The sequence below is a fragment of the Phragmites australis genome, chromosome 8 (genome assembly GCF_958298935.1).
Source record: "Phragmites australis chromosome 8, lpPhrAust1.1, whole genome shotgun sequence".
Lineage (NCBI taxonomy): Eukaryota > Viridiplantae > Streptophyta > Magnoliopsida > Poales > Poaceae > Phragmites > Phragmites australis.
Genome location: NC_084928.1, coordinates 14,159,824 through 14,173,980, shown reverse-complemented (window position 1 = coordinate 14,173,980; position 14,157 = coordinate 14,159,824).

Below are 14,157 nucleotides of genomic sequence, written 5' to 3'. Positions count from 1 at the left end.
CTGGCTTCTCGAGCGGCTGTCCATTTGAATTCTGCTCCTTTTCCTAGTAGTTCTGTCATTGGTTTCGCTATCTTGGAAAAACCTTCTATAAATCGGCGGTAATACCCTGCTAAACCCAAGAAACTGCGGATCTCTGAAACATTCTGCGGGGTTTTCCAGTTTAGTACATCCCTTATTTTGGACGGATCTACGGACACACCTCCCGATGAAATAATATGACCAAGGAAGGGTACTTCCGTCAACCAGAACTCACACTTACTCAATTTGGCATAAAGTTGGTTCTCTCTGAGTTTCTGTAATACCATCCTTAAGTGTTCCTTGTGTTCTTCCTTGTCCTTGGAGAAGACCAGGATATCATCAATAAACATTACGACGAACTTGTCCAGAAACTCCATGAAGACTTTATTCATTAGGTACATGAAGTATGCTGGCGCATTTGTCAAGCCAAAAGACATTACCGTGAACTCATAAAGGCCATATCGGGTGACGAACGCGGTCTTTGGAATATCCGAAGCGCGAATTTTCAACTGGTGGTATCCGGACCGAAGATCAATCTTGGAGAAAATACACGCCCCTTTCAACTGATCAAACAGACCATCAATGTGAGGCAGTGGGTATTTGTTCTTGATAGTTACTTCATTGAGAGCCCGATAGTCAATACACATCCTTTGCGTTCCATCTTTCTTGGGTACAAAGATGACCGGAGCTCCCCAGGGTGAAGAACTAGGGCGGATAAACCCTTTGTCTAACAGCTCTTGGATTTGCTCCTTGAGCTCTGCCAACTGATTGGCATCCATTCTATATGGTCTCTTATATATAGGTGCAGTTCCTGGCACTAATTCAATCACAAATTCTATTTCACGATCTGGCAGCATACCTGGAAGATCATCGGGAAATACGTCCGGGAATTAATTCACCACACTGATCTCTTCGATAGGAATACCCTTCATTTGATTTAGTGAGCCTTCCTCTGTCGAGGGTATAGCTGCAACAAACTCGACCTACGTGCCTTCTTGCTTAGTCAGTTGAACTGCTCTTCTGGCGCAGTCTATGATTCCCTTATATTTCGCCAGCCAGTCCATTCCCAGTATGACATCAATCCCATTGGATTCCAGAACTATAAGGTTGGCTAAGAAATCTACCCCCCTTATACAAAGGCTTAGCTTTGAGCATATATACTTTGCCCTCATCTCTCCTCCAGGAGAGCTAATAATCATTTGCTGCTTCATATTTACAATTGGCAGATTATACTTTGCAACATATCTTGCAGTGATGAATGAATGTGATGCTCCTGAATCAAATAAAACTGATGCTGGGTTTGAGTTGACAAGGAACATACCAAGCACCACATCTTGCGCCCCTTGGACTTCTTCAGTAGTGACATGGTTGATTCGCCCACGCGCGTAATTCTGTTGAGCCCGGTTGGTTGGAGCTGGTGCCGGGTTCCCATTGCGGCCCGGAGCTTGATGTTGTCCCTGCTTTGGAGCATTCCCATTGCCATACTGCACGGGAGAGTTGCTGGGTTTCTTCCTTGGGCATTTATTGGCATAGTGCCCTACTTCACCACAGACGAAACATGCCTTTCCGGTGGAAGGTGCCTGATCACCAAACTTCTGTTGAGGCGTCGGGGGTTGGGTCTGACGAGGGGCTTGGAAATTTGAGCGCTGAGCTTGCATTTGTAGCTTGTTCTGGTTCTGGTGCTGGTTCTGTTGGCGGAACATGGGTCCTTGTTGAGGTGGGTTATAGCGGGGTCGGAAGCGACTGCTTGAGCCTTGGCCTTGAGAAGACATCTTTCTCTTATGCTCCATCTGGCGGCGTTTGTGTTCCACCACCAGGGCTTTATTTACCATAGCCTGGAAGCTTGCGAAATCTTGGGGAAGCAATGCATATTGGATACCATCATTCAGGCCCTCTAGGAAGTGTTCCTGCTTTTTCTCATCTGTATCGACATCCTCGGGGGCATACCTTGATAGTTGTGTGAACTTTGCCACATACTCACTTACAGACATAGCTCCCTGCTTAAGCTCATGAAATTCCTTCTTTTTGAGTTTCATTGCCCCAGCTGGTATATGGTGAGTGCGGAAACTGGTCTGAAACTCCGCCCATGTTATGGTTTGTGCATCTTCATGGGCATTGACGTATGCGTCCCACCAATCAGCCGCGGGCCCGGAAAGTTGGTGTGAAGCAAACAAGACTTTTTCCCTGTCATTGCACTGAGCTATTATGAGCTTCTTCTCCGTGGTGTTCAACCAGTCATCGGCATCCTTTGGTTCCATAGCCTGTGAGAATACCGGGGGCTTGGTTCTCATAAACTCTCCCAACTTATTCTGCGGCGGAGGAGGAGGGGCTTGCATGCGCACGGGGGCCTGCTGCATATTTGCCATAGTTTGAGCTAGTCCTTGAAGGATTTGCGTTTGCATGGCCATCATTTGCTCCATGTTGAATTGAGGTGGTGGAGGAGGAGGAGGCAGTTGCTGGTTGTTGTTGACTTCGTTGTTGACGGCGCGGGGGTTTCTCCTGGTGTTCACCATCTGCTGGTTGCCAAGGTATGAGCGGGGAACGGAGGAAAAAAAACCAAGACGACAAGATAAGACTGAGACAGGAAGAACAAGAGCAAAAAGACTCCCAACTATATTATATTATAAGATAACTGATGCAATGTGGAGAAAGAGCATCCACCTTACATCGACAATCACAAAAAGATCCAACTCATAACATGATCACAAAACAGACACGACGACACCAGGACTAGACAACACAAACGGTCTAGACGACTTATTAAACTGGCTTTAGGTACTCTCCTAAGCATGCGACCCGGCAGATGGTTTGGCAGTTGACTGGTCGTCGTCCTCCGAAGACTCCTCACTGGAAGGATCACTGCGGCGCGGCCTCTTGGGAGAGGGCGAGCGAACGGACTGGTCCTCTGAGTCGGAAGAGCTGGACATCCCATTGAGGCTCTTCTGCAGCTCCCTGATCTGTGCTTCGGCATCACGAAGGCGCTTGCGGGTGTCCTGAAGTTCGTCCAAGGCTTCATCCAAGTCCTCGTGCAGTGTGGTGGCCAGCAGCACCTGCTCTCGAGCCACACCGCTGTGCTCGTGGGTGGTCGCCTTCACCTTGATGTCCCGGCTTCCACGCTCTCGACGAGGGAAGTAGTCGTAGGAGGTCCCCCTCAGAGCACTCCTGTGGCGCTCACAGACACGAGCCAGTGCCTGCCTTGCTGCGTCTCGGATCCCCGCCTCGAAGCTTGCACGGACGGCCATGGCTTTGTGGATGCCCACGATCTCATAATTGTCGTCGCCTTCCGGAGAACCGTAGAGGCACACCTCCACTGTCCACTCCTCACGTCCTGGATAAATCTGGCGAAGACCGTGGTAGACAGGCGCCTTGGTGTACCCTAGACGCTGCAGCATTTCCACCAGTATCATTGGTGCCTTCCCTGCTTCGAATCCCTTGGAATGGTACAGCTTCTTGCTTCCGTTCTTAGGGATGGTGACTCCACGGCTAGGTCCAGCAGAGGCGTTGGGTGCAAAGGTGGCCGGGGCACGGGGAGGAACATAGCCGCCGGTGGTCTTGCGGGCAGTCTGCTTGACACGAGCCATCTACAGTTTGGAAACAAGAGAGAATCAGAAAACATTTTCAATAAAGCAGTAAAATGAAGCTCAAGGGTAAATGAAGATTTTGCAAATATAATTTTTTTTTATAAATTAATCCTTATTACGTGACCATTTCTAGCTAGGCTTGCGACCTACGGTCAACACGGCTCTGATACCACTTCTGTCACACCCGGTTTAAAGACCAAAACCAGATGTAAACTATATGTATGCCAGGATCAGTTATTCATACATATAGCAACTTCATTAGTGTAACAGACACAGTGTTTCTTATTACAACGCTAGAATAATACAAAATGACCACCCACGGGTCTAAAGAAAAGAACACCACAGCGGAAAAAGGGAACGGCACAGCTCCAAACCAACAGGCAGCCGACCGAGAGGTTCCACAAGCCTAGAACTCGGCGCCATCCTCGGGGAAGTCATCCTCAGGAAAATCTTCAAATGCGTCACCTTCTGAAACAGCAAGCGTGAGTATTTCCAATACTCAACAAGTGGGGGAAAACAAATGAATCTACTATGGTGGCTTGAGACAAGGTTTTCCTAATCTAGGGTTTCATTTGCATAAAAGCTGGTTTTTAGCCCTGAAATACGGAAACAAATTTTTATTTTAACCGAGAAAAGATGTACCAAAGGTTTTCTTTAACCTCCGGGAATTCAACCCAATTCCCAGACCAAGAAAAACACCCACCCCGACTAATCATGCGAGGGTCTAGGCTGCTCATAACCGTGAGCACGGCTGAATATTCAGTTTGACACTCTGCAGAGTTTGTGCACTTTACCCACGAGTCGTGATCTTCTCTGTTGCCGGCACCTGATGGTACCTTACACACTTCCGGGGTGTGCGCCAAGAGATCACTACGAGGCTTTTCCAGAGAGTCTCCCAGAATGCACTTGCCCACTGAGGTTTCACCGCCGTACATAAGCGGAGTAACCCTCCACCCCAGAGGCCCCCTCTTGTGCCGGGTAGAATCGGGAAGTAACCCTTCCTTATCTACACATCCGATTGGCTCATACAACCCTGGGAGAACATCTAGTTACTAGGCCAAGCCGTACCATATTGGTCTCGTGGTTGCCTTGTTTGCCATGGGTGTTCGCTCCACGAACCGGTCCTTAAAATGGTCTGGGCAAGACCTCCAATAACCCCATAAGGGTATACTACCCAACAACCAAACAACCAACCATGTCGGGAAAAGTACCCCTTTCTTGCCCAGAACCCCAATTATCTCCGTTGTTAACTCCCTTAACAATATTAATTTTCCATGATATTCTTCCTATATCAATTTTTAGTTCATAACTCAAGATTCATCATCCTACACGCTACATGTTCATCTAAAGCATGGCTAAGCATAAACATGATGATCTGGTATGGATAAAGCACCTATTTCTAACACTAGTATTTGCTATACTACCCATTTGTAAAACAGCATGCATATTTGTCAAAGACTCGCTTTATGTAAAAACTAGGTTCTGCAATATGGTCAAGACACTTGCCTTCGTCGAAGTGTTGCACAGGTCCTTCAAAATCTTCTTCTTGAAAATTGCCAAACTCCTGGACTGAATCGTCTACACGAGCACACAATCTAACATGAGAACAGTACACCAAACATTCCTAAAACTAGAGAAAAACCCTATAAACAGATTCTACACGTCGCTACGAGAATATGAGCGCAAAGATCGCCTAAATCGGAGCTACGAGCAAAAAGTTATGAGCTTTTGAAGTTCCAGGGGCTATTTTGCAAATTACTTGAATTTCAGAGAATTACCGAATTGATTTTATACTGAAAATCCTATTTATAAAACAAATCCAGGGGTTTCTATAAATGTACATAGCTTTTATGAGGTTACAGAGAAGTCTAGGGGCTTAAGTGCAAAAATACCACTTTTCCCGAATTAAAACAAATATAAATCTGACTGGGTATATGGGTGATGATGTGGCATCGCTACGCGGGCAAAAAGGCTGAGGTGGCCGGCTTACAGGGCGATGAGGTGGCGGTTCTTTGCCAACTGGGATTACATAGCCCACGTGTCGCAACGGAATTGGCTAGGCGAAGGGGTATTGGAGCATCTAATCTGGACCATCCATCACGGATCCGAAGGTGGCAAACAGAGGGAGCTCGGACCGGTGGCGCAGACACGGCGGCGGCCGGCCGGCGGCGGTGGAATGGCCAGAACCGCATCGGAATCACGCAAACGGCCACGAAATGCGACGGAAAGACTTTCAAACGGAGGAGGAGCTCACGAGGAGTGCATACCGAGGCTTCACAGAGGCGGAGATAGTCCGGGTGATGGCCGGCGACGGGGAAGATCGGGCGGCGGCCTTGGAGCTCGGTGCGAAGGCGTTCGGCGGCGGGAGAGACACCGAGGAGCGTCGGGAAGCGTCGCCCGGTGTCCTGCGACACCAAAGAAGCGAAGGCTAAAGTAAAAAAAAAGGTTCAGCACGGTGAAGCAAGGCGGCGGCGAGCTTCTCACCGGTGGCAATGGAGGAGACGGCGCCGGGTTCGAATCCGAGCAGAAGAAGAGGGGGAAACGGTTGCAAAAGCACGGAAAGTCACCAGGAAGACGATGGTCGGCTTAAATACGAGAGAGGGGGAGGGGATTGGCCGGAATTTGAAGAAAATGGCCGGCGGCCATGGCTTTGAATAGCGTCGGTTCCCTCGCATTCAATCGAGCTATGGAGAGGGGAAACCGTCGGGGAAGAGGGAATAGGGGGCGTGGAACCCAGCAGCGGTGATTAATTGGCGAGGTAGTGCGCGGGGGCTCGAATTTGAATCGGTCGGAGGTGGATTTTGGGAAAAACGGCCGACGGCCGGAGGTGGGAGAAGCAGAGCCACGGCTCGGGCGGAGCGGCTCGGCGCGGGCGGCTCAGCGCGGGGCCCACCCGACAGAGGGGGTCGGCGGAAGAGGCCGGCTGGGTGGGCGGCTGTAGGCCGGCTCGACCGATGGGCCGGCGCGGGGGAAGGGAAGACAGCCCACGAGAGGAGGAGAAGGGGAGGAAAAAAAATGGGCCGAGGGAGAAAGAATCGGCCCGATGGCATTTTTCCTTTTTAGAATTTCTTTTTCCAAATGAATTTCATCAAATTTTCCAATGGGGTTTTAAAGCGGCGAAACCTAGCGAAATTTTGCAAACTTTTTCAACCCAATAAAACCTTATTGCATCTACAACGGCATGAATGCAAACAAACAATTATCCTAGGCCATGTTAATTTTAGAAATTAATTTCCTATTGAGCTAAGTTGCAACACCTGAGTTAAATCTAAGAAAGTTTTAAATTATTGCAAAAATTTGAATTTTGGGTGTTACAGAATCGCGAAGAGAAAGGAGAGAGAATCCCATCCTGAAGGGAATGACTCTGTGAATACTATCGTGAAAGAAAATCGTTAAAGTGCTAAAGAAAATGAGAATCCCTTTACGATAGAAATCTCACCTGCAAAAAGAAACCTTTGGACGTGACCTTATCCCCGTTAGGTTTGGTGTGAAGTAAACGGGAGGCACATTGTGTGAGCGCAACCATCCCAACACGTGGCTCGTGCTTTCAGCTTTGGTGACTGCTGACTCGTCTTGATCCTAGAGCAGCGACGTCCACATCAACCCTCCCCAACAAAAAGGATCGAGTGGCACTGTCTGCTTGTGTTCGGTTCCAGCCTGGAAAATGGCACGTGCGTACGAGCTCCGAGTTGGCATGGAGACAGTGAATGGAAAAGAGACCAACCCGAAAGAGAAGGGGCTCCTGAACTGGAAACCTTTGGCACTACTCAAACCAGTACTGGAGCTGACGGGCCGGCCCAAACCCCTTACCAAAGCGTTCCCATGGGAGGCTCTCAGGTCGATATTTCCAGCAGAACTGAGCCGGGGCCCCGTTGTGCTGACTGGCAAAAATTACACTAGAAAGCCCCAAATTTTTCAGCTGAGCTCTAACTAGGCCCAAATTCTTTCCGCCACCGATAAAAGGCCGGCGAGCCTGCTTTATCAGGCCGAGTTTTCGGCTTCGATTGGGCGGTGCCTATTCTGCTCAGGTCTATTTTGAGATTTTTTATTTTTATATTTTGAAAATAAAATTTTCACTTTTAGACACCCGATCAAAAAAACCAAAACATGGACGCATATCGCCCATGTTGCCTTCAGATTTACAAATAAAAAATGATGTGTTATATTACTCTCAAAATTCAAAATACTATTAAAAAGTCATAAAAAGTTTAGAAAACAATTGGTGATGTAGATGAAACTATGATCTGGCTACCCATAAAATTTTAGACAAAAATATGATATGTACAATGAAAAACAAAAAAGGCAATTTTTGTTTCTGATTGTATAAGTAATTGCTTGAACTAAAAAAATTTGGAGAGCTCGATCATAGTATTCTCTACACCACCAAATTTTTTTAGAAATTTGTATGACTATTTCGATAGTGTTTTGAAGTTTAAAGCAATGGAACACGTTATTTTTTATTTATTTTTAAAGATGTAACAGATGCATATTCTTGTGATTTTTTGGATCGGATGCATAAAAGTGAAAATATTATTTTCAAAATAAAACATAAAAAAGCTCTCTATTTTTGAGTGGCAAGCTATTTGCTGGGGTGAGTGGTGGATGTGTGTTTAGTATTTTTCAAATTTTGAACGCATTTATTCTCAAATCAGCTGCCCGTTTTAATACCGGTTGAATCAGGACGTTATTTACAATTAACACAGCTAAAATAAAATTCATATTGAATATATTTTTATTTTTTTGAAGCATTCAACATTTCAAATGTATTGTTCCAACAATTCACATAAAAAATATCAAACATATTATTCTTCCAAATTATTGAATTAGGCTCAATAGATTGTTAAATCGTGTCATGTAAGTTGTTGCGTGCGTATAAGAAGCAAAAAAAAAAAAATCTAAATCACAGGGAATAATTCATGGAGAATAGATAAAAGATGAGAACAAAAAATTAAACAGAAAGAATAGATATAGGCATTGTAATCCCTATTGGCCTGTATATGCCTCCTATAATTTCGTGTGACACGTGAATTGAAGACAACAAATCACTTGATGACCTTACTTTTTGTTTATCTCACCTGCCATCCTCTCTATCCTGTGACTTGAGCTAGTGTCAGAGTCGACAACATATATTTCTTCTCCATGTAAACCCAAATATGACGCCATAGGGGTAATAGCTTGATGATGGACAGTTTTGAATGCCCTAATCATGTGTTGTGTGATCGGTCGTCGGTAATATGTAGGGCTCTGCACAAAGTTGAATTTCATAGTCTTTTAGTACTTAGGTCATTCCCAATGCATAGTTGCTATGCTTATTTTAGAGATGAGAGAGCACAAAATTGATGTGTACAAATAAACACTATAGCGCATATGTGTGATGTCTATGTGACTTCTCATAGCAAATAATTAAATAGTAGAGCACACTTCGAGGACACTAATTTTCCCTTAATATATATTTGTTGGTTCCTAATCTCTTAAATATTGAGTCTAGCTTGTTTCTTTCCAAAGGCATTAGCTTATTCTCTCTCTTTATTGACTACCCTGTCATATTATCTTTTATCTTACATAGATGTCTAATTAATACTTAAGATACTATTACTGAGAGTGGACTTATGGCTTCATCACTGAGCTGATTGCGGATTTAGATATTAATACTTATCTGAAAAAGCTTCCAGGGTGCCATGCAAGTGAATTATAAGATTAGCCATATATAGGAAGGTAAGCCTTGATGTCCGAGTGCAATATGAGAGCAATGCGAGTTGAGGTAGGATGTGTTAGATTTATTTTCTATGGCAATGAACGGTAAGTTGTTTAATTTGGAGCATATTTTTAAAGAAAATCCTTGTTAGGGCAAGCTAGTTTGCCAAAAGAAACTAATTTTTGTATGGGCATCTTCAACAAACTAAACATGTCCATTCTTATGTTGCGGCTAGTGTGTGGGTTTGGAAGTTTTGCATATAGACAATGTTGCCCTCGGAGGATCTACATGGTGTCCGCAACAACCAGCAAGTAATAAGGAATATTGAAAAGAGGTGCCCTGATGCTCTTATGCAATTATTTTCACGAGATCAAGTAAAAATTAAGCATTTGGATTATGTTGCTTTGACACAAAAACTTAAGATTGAGATATCATAATACAACGAGGCTTGCATGGTCTTTATAGGATGTCATTTTGCTCGTAAATTTCCTTTATAGTGCTAGAGGTATTTGTACATTTGATTGATGAATAAATTTCTACCTTCTCTAAACAAACAAAAAGTACAAGATAGGGCAATCATACCTCATTCCTTTCATCATTGGATTTTCTTAGACTTTTACATACTTACTAAATTTATTTGTACAATAACTACCCATTACAACTAACAAACAACGAGATTGAGTATTAAAAATTATAGCACACACTAAATAAAGGTAAAGGAGTTTCAGCAAGAGATGTTAGTAATCCTATAGTATCAAGTAAAGATGATTGTCCCTCGTCATTTGAAATAGCCAAGAAAAAAAATCAATAGTGTACCAAATGGTAACCAGAGACGACTTATATTCACCGACTGTGTAGATGCATTAAAAAGCATAAACATGTATTATAACTACAGGGGATTTGGTGCTCCAAAATTGTTTTGTCAAACAAGAATTCACTAGTAGCCGAAGGTGTTAAGAAACAACTAAAGTAATTCAAATGCACATTATAATATGTTACTAATGACTATGTAGTCAATAACGACTTTCATATAAGCACAAATCGAGTACAACAGTAAAACACATAGTGTGTACCGTTATTGAAGCGAAGAGAACACATATATGGTTTAATGAAATCCTATAACACCAAGATGGTTTTTTTAAACACAAAATAAAAATTAGCAATGGAGTACAAGATCGAGTAAAATGAAGTATGCATGCAATGTGATGTGTAGACACGTAGAAACAAAGCAAAGGATAATTAGATAAACATTAGACTTTTCTAATTATATATAGTTGTAAAAAAATGCAAAATTCTCGATTACTGCAATCGAATTTACTTATGTAGTCACAAATTTCAAGTTTTCGATGAAATTGTCATCTCCTTTAATACTTTTTGTGTTGTAGGGCAACAACACTAACCCTCTCCGCTTTACTCCTACGTCTTTTACCTCAACCCTACTTCATCAGCGACATTTGTCTTAACACTAAACTATGATAATTAAACCTTTTGATTGAGTGCTAGTAGCCAAATATGGGGTTTTCTATGTCTAAGAAATTAAAACATACGATTTTATGAGCATATATCTACTTTTTTAGAGTGAACACGTTTAATTACTAAGCATAATAGAAGGCTGAAAATTGATTAGTGATTCCATGTTTTGCCCTTGAAATGGGAGATGCACACATGTAAAGCACTAGAAGGAATAAGTAGTTGGTATCAAACCTTTGATATTGTTTAAAATTCATGCCACTCAAAGATGAAAGTTCATGACAATCTATATTAATTATAGAATTTGATGATATTGAAGTACTACACTACATATTATCCACAATTGTACATACACTAAAATAATAGATGAAAAACCATGAAAACCCATTACAAACATATTTGGTATAATAGTTGCAAAATGTGAGATGTGCATCAGAGTTTTCATACAAATTAAGAATGTTACAAGATTATGAAAACAATCGAATGAAATAACTACATTGTTTATCTTCTATTGGTATCATAAATATGTATGTTGTGCTGGAATTAGCATGAATTACCAATTAAGTGTTAGCGCGATGAAGAAAAAAGACCAATTAGGCATTGCGGTTCTTTGTTCACCCTTTTGCAACTAAAATATTACACTTTCATTGTGTAACAATAAAAGTAGTTAGCGCATGTGATAATATGCACTGAACTTTTTCTTACTTGCATCTAATGTATTTCATGTTGATAATTTCCATATGTTGATTTTTTTTTCTTCGTACTACAATTTTAGCTATTATTAAGTAGTTATGCATAGTAAGCAAACTAGTAATATTCTCCATTACTCTCCTAGGGATCAGTGATTGCAAATACAAATGATATGAACCTCATCATTGAAGACAATAAAGCTGCATTGAACAAGATATTGATGTTGCAAACGTATTGACTCCATCTGCTTGTTTACCCCTATGTTATTTTAAAAACTTTTAATTATTGAATTCATAAGTACTCAACATAGAGTTCCTAGGGCTACAGTCTTAAACTAGGAGATATATTGAGAATGGTTATCGTTTATTGGGGTTTTTTATAAAGAGGAAGTATCAGGTGCGCAAGGCTATATTGGTAAACATATGTACAAACTCAATCACATCCATTAGATTCAATTTGGATAACCCAAGTTAAAGATGGAAGTTTCCCTATTGAAAGGAGCGAGATTCGTAGCGGATTAAACAAAATCCAGAACTTTCAGCCTTATTCGGAAGTTCCGGCCTCAACCCGTATATTCCAGTCACAGAGCTTAAAATTGAAATTAAACTACGTCTAATGAGTTTTAGTTCAAATCAAATAAAGTTATGTGTTCCAAAAAATGATTCCAAGCATATCCATGGAGCACATGTAGCAAATTTCACATGAACAAGATCAAGAAAATATACACAAATAGAAAACTAAGAACTCAAGAACAATCAAATCAAGAGAGGAAACACGCGATTTATTTCCCGTAGTTTGGACACCTCGATTTGAGGTTCCTACGTCTCCATTAAGAAAGCTCGATCACACTTGAGCTGAATCTTTTTCAACTATTTTTCTCACCAAGGCAACACCACCGTGCCCCTTTGTCACACTCAATTTTAACAGATAAAACTAGATGTTGCTTATGTGTGCCATGATGTTTAACACACATAAATACGTCACATGTGAAGTAATAAAATCAATACTTTTATAGAATATACGTTTAACTCTTACAAAAATTGACATATATTGTCTTCTATGTAGATATCTGCAATAGAACATAAGCACTGGTGCCCAATAACACCACAGGCAACCGACCAGGAGACACGCACCTAGAACGTCATAAGCTCGTGTTGATATTCTTCAACATCTTCACTCACTGAGTAACACCACACATGTCGTATGACATAGGGAAAATAGCAAGTCTGTGCACATGGCGCGCTCAACAAGTGTACATGAGAATAATAATATGCAGGTTTGTATCAAGTTCAAGCTAACACACGGTATATTTGTATAAATGTGAGTAAAGTAAACAGTAATATAATTGAAAAGCATTAAGCAGTTGTTAAGTGAGTGTAACCCAAACGACATAAAAACTATCACTCAAGGCTACCCACCTTGTAAACCATAACCAGCTAACCATCACCAAGACCATTCTCATAACCAACTAATTATGTGAGAATCTAAGTATCCAATAACCATGTGTACAGCTATAATAGTTTTACATTCTGCAGATGTTGTCCAACTTTTAGCCACGAGTCGTGATATCCTTGTTGCCGTATTTGCAAGACACTTAACACACACCAGTGATATGCCGCCAGAAGAATCACTACAAATCATGGTCTATCAATTAGGTACTGATACTCCAACGAATGACAGCTAGGTGTCTAATCGATATGCTAAGCCTTACTCATATCGGTCTCGTGTTTGATATGGTATTTCTAGAATCTGGAGGTTCTGGACCCAATCCGTAACTTCCGAGTCTAGAAACTCTTTCACCCGAGAACCCTATTTCGGAGAAAAGCCGGAGGTTCTGGCAATCCAAAACTTCCGGATCAGCTGGAACATCTGAGTACAGTTAGCATACTAGAGTTTTTCGGTGTTCGTAGGGTGTTTTATGTCTCTCATATTTAGGCTAAAAGGATATTTTGAGCTTTAAGACATAAACATAACTATCAGCGTTGCATCTATCTTAATAGCATGATATTCCTATACTCAAATTCAAATAGAAAATCTATACTAATAGGAACACCATCATGCCATCTTTTTTTTTTTTTACCTTGAGAGACGTCAACGTCAAAGTTATTTGTCATTGAGACTATTCACTTGATCACGACCCATTGAGCACATTAGTTTCATATCATTTATATCTTTGCCTTGAGTAATGCTCATTTTGGATTTTGGCTTGATGTTCATCAACTCATGAAGTTTAATCTCTTCTATATCTTCAAGTCACTTGATATCCCTTCAACATATAAAGTCCAATGATTATTTTTCACTCCATATCTTCATGTGATTAATGCAAATCACCCATAACTTCTCATGGCCTCGCACGGTCCATTGGCGCAAAACCTTCGCTCACTATTAACCATCGCATAAGTGCTTCGGCACCAAGCCCTTCACCACCAGATGGTCCATCGCAACCGAGTATTGCTTATACTTCACCGTCTTATCATAGAAATCCATTTTGTATCCGACGTCTTCAATTTCTTCACTTTATCATTTTAATCATCACTCGATCTCCAGAAGCTCAATGAAGCTCTCTTGATAGCTTCTCGCGTACTTAGTGTGGAAGACTTCTCTTTTCACATCATTTTCATATGATTCACCACCAAGACACGAACTACAAGCATTAAGCATATAAGTTGTTCATTAAACTTATCTTGATCTTGATCTTCTAAC